Source organism: Giraffa tippelskirchi, chromosome 13 (assembly GCF_054371585.1).
Source record: "Giraffa tippelskirchi isolate mGirTip1 chromosome 13, T2T-mGirTip1v1.2.pri, whole genome shotgun sequence".
Taxonomy (NCBI): Eukaryota; Metazoa; Chordata; class Mammalia; order Artiodactyla; family Giraffidae; genus Giraffa; species Giraffa tippelskirchi.
This window is the reverse complement of record NC_137287.1, coordinates 33,758,797-33,762,312: the sequence shown is the minus strand read 5'-3', so window position 1 is coordinate 33,762,312 and position 3,516 is coordinate 33,758,797. Positions and strand designations below refer to the sequence as shown.

The window sequence follows — 3,516 nt, the reverse complement described above, 5'->3', positions numbered from 1 at the left end:
GTGTTCCTCCTCACTGCTTCATGGGTCCAGTGTGGGTGTGTCCAGCCAAGTGTGAGTTCTCAGGCAAGGTACCCTCATCCAAGGCAGGGCTCTTGAAGGAGGCCCTAGAAGACGTGGACCTTCCACGAGCCTTCTGCCACTCTGTATTGATTAGATTTGGTTCGCCAAATGTTCCCAAGATAAAAGGATCTGATGATGGTGAGCCATATGATCAAAGCAGCTCTGTGAGATCTAAAGGCTCATGGAGTGTTGTCACCCAAAAAAGAGAAATTTCAAGTTGGAAAAAGGGGGAGAAACAAAAAAGATGACAAAGGCTGGGAATAGAATCAAAGGGGTCCATCTACAACCTGACTCTCCAACAACTCTCCACTCCCGTTCTGGGGGCAGGGGTGCCTATGTGAGGGTGGGAGCGGGGTGCACTGCAGGGGAGAAGGCATTAAATCAGCCTGTCCTGGTTCTCCCAGAAGGAAGCCAACGCTCAGAGTGGTCACCCAAAGTCTCACAGGTGGGGGCCAAAGTCTCACAGGTCTACTGGAGTCCAGAGCCCAGAATCTCAACCCCTGCCTCCCTTAAGCTGCCCGAGACCCCTCCTGACCCCAATTCTGTGTTTTTCCCCCACCCCAGCCTATTCACTATCTGCCAAGTCCTGCATTTCAAACCACAACACGTTCTAGGAAGTCCTTACTCAATACAGCCATCACCCCCCAGAGGACTCTTGGACAAGAGAGACTCCCTGGAGGTCCAGTGAATAAGACTTCGCCTTCCAAAGCAGGAGGTGCTTGTTCAATACCGGGTCAGGAAACTGAGAACTCACATGCCTTGGGGCCAAAAAACCAAAACGTAACACAGAAGTAATAGCGCTACAAATTCAATAAAGACTTTAAAATGGTCCCACATTTGAAAAAGAAGAGAGCATCTCTATGATAGGAGTCATGCTGCTGCTGCTGCTGCTGCTGCTAAGTCCCTTCAGTCGTGTCCGACTCTGTGCAACCCCATAGACGGCATCCATCAAAGTCACCTGAATGTCGAGACCGTGACTGCCCACCTGTGCATCAGATTTCAAGACACTGGGAGAAAAAGGAGCTACAGCTCAGATGGAGAGGTTCCTGGGGCTATGGATTGGGGGTGGGGGGAGCGGTTTGCAGGGGACGTATTGAATCTAAATCTCTGTAACTTTCCATTCAATTTTGCTGTGAACTGCTCCAAAAAAATAATAACATTTATTAATATTCTTCATGTCTTAAGAAAAGAAGAATGGAAAGGAGGGAAAGGAAAGGAAAGGAATGGATGCTGGGCCCATGACTTAACCCCTCTGACCTCTTTGTAAAATGGAACAATACTTCTATCATAGACTTGTTGTGAGAATTAAAAGCGATAAGAAAAAAACAAAAGTGAGATGCCTGGCACGGCCTCCATTGGTTCGGGAAGTACTAACCAGGACATGGCTTCGAGTTCCCGATTTGCTGCCCCTCACACAGCTGAGTGAAGTCGCTCAGTCGTGTCCGACTCTTTACGACCCCATGGACTGTAGCCTACCAGGCTCCTCCGTCCATGGGATTCTCCAGGCAAGAATACTGGAGTGGGTTGCCATTTCCTTCTCCAGGGGATCTTCCCGACCCAGGGATCGAACCCGGGTCTCCTGCATTGGAGGCAGACGCTTTAACCTCTGAGCCACCAGGGAAGTCCTAACACAGCTAGCAAAGACCAATTCCTGCCCAAGCTTGAAGGAGACAGATATATGTTAAATAAGATGAAAGAGGGAACCAGAGAGGAAACCCACCAAAAGAGGCTGTTGGGCAGAGACCATTGAAAAGCAGCTCTAGGGCTTCCCTGGTGGTTGGTCCAGTGGTTAAGAATCCACCTGCCAAAGCAGGGGACACAGGTTTGATCCCTAGCCCGGGAAGATCCCACAAGTCGCACAGCAGCTGAGCCTGCGCGCCGTTAACTACTGAGCCTGAACTCCAAGAGGCTGTGCTCTGCAACGAGAGAAGCTACTGCAATGAGAAGCCCATTTACCAGAACAAGAGAGTAGCCCCCCGTGTGCTGCAACTCCAGAAAGCCCACGTGCAGCAATGAAGACCCAGTGCAGATGAAAATAAGTGTTAAATAATGAAATGAAAATAAATGTTAAAATAATAAGAAAAAGAAAAGCAGCTACAAGATAATCTTTTAAAGGGAGGAAGGAAGAAAGGAAAGAAAGAAGCTAACCCTTCCCTGGGTGTGGGGGGGGTATATTAGTTTCCCCCCCACCCCCCAGTACTTCCCCCGCTATTCAGAGGATGTACCCCACTAACTAGATCCCATTGATTCCACTGCTTTGCTTCCTACAATAAGGGCCAAGATACAGCAATCAGATAACCTCGTGAGGAGACAGCCATAATCAGAAGAGGGAGGGAGCCTTGCAGGGAAGAGAAGATGCCATTCAGAGTCTTCCCCCAGCATCCTGGGTCCTGGGGTAATCTGGGGAAAAAAGGAAACAGAGCAGGAGCGTGACACTTGGAAATATTCATTACTCTCCCAAAGCCAGACATGGGAAGAGAACAGGGTGACTGAGTCAAAAAGGGAACATTTTGATTCACTCAGACCAGGATTTTCTTTTCCCCGCCATGCACAGGGAGTCGGTGGGGTGTCAGAGGGCAGCTGCTCTGAAGCTACATCCTCCCCATGACATGCGGGGCAACAGAGCCTCCAGAGGCGCTCCAAAGGTCTCCAGCCTCTCGTTCATCCTGCAAAGAGCCCCTTATCATGCCCCAGGTGCTCAGGCTAACAATGAGCCAGGCAGGCCAGGCCCTGCTGTCTCACATCTTACATTCTAGTGCAAGAGACGGATGATAAACAAGGAGAAATTAAATAGCAGGTCATTCTGGAGCGCCACACGCTTAGGAAGAAAATAAACCAGGTGTGCAATAGAGATACTTGAGTGGATGGTTGTTGTTGTTTAGCCGCTCAGTTGTGTCCAACTCTTTGCGACCCCATGGACTGTAGCCTGCCAGGCTCCTCTGTCCATGGGATTTCCCAGGCAAGAATACTGGAGTGGGTTGCCATTTCCTCCTCCAGGGGATCTTTCCAACTCAGGGATCAAACCCGCATCTCCTGAGTCTCCTGCATTGGCAGGTGGATTCTTTACTACTGAGCCACTTGGGAATACAGAACTGAAGGTTAATTGTACTTAAAACGATCAAGATGATGCTGGTCAGACCACCACAGAACCAATTTCAAGATGACTGTCAGAGGTCACTGTGCTGTTTCTATAAGTACCCCCTCCCTCTGTTTATAAAAGCTCTTGCCCACTGGCTGTTGGGGGTGTTGGTGGTGGGGGGAGTCAGCCTTTGGACAGGTGTCTGCCCTCCCCCAGGTTGGCAGTACCTAAAATAAAGCAAACTTTCCTTTCCACCAACCTGGCCTCTTTATCAGCTTTTGAGTGGCAAGCAGCCAGACCCCCACTTTTAGTTACAGGAGGGTGCTGATGGGCACAGGGTTTGTTTGAGGGTGATGATCCCTTTCTGGAATTAGACA

The 3,516-nt window shown here is 49.6% G+C and overlaps 1 non-coding gene across 1 annotated transcript; it reads right to left on the bottom strand.

The window, feature by feature from the left end:
• Nucleotides 1-1,609: 1,609 nt before the first annotated feature.
• On the bottom strand, nucleotides 1,610-1,681 carry TRNAW-CCA (transfer RNA tryptophan (anticodon CCA)). The gene has a single exon. It is a non-coding gene; the product is annotated as a tRNA-Trp (tRNA).
• Between the last annotated feature and the right edge of the window lie 1,835 nt (nucleotides 1,682-3,516).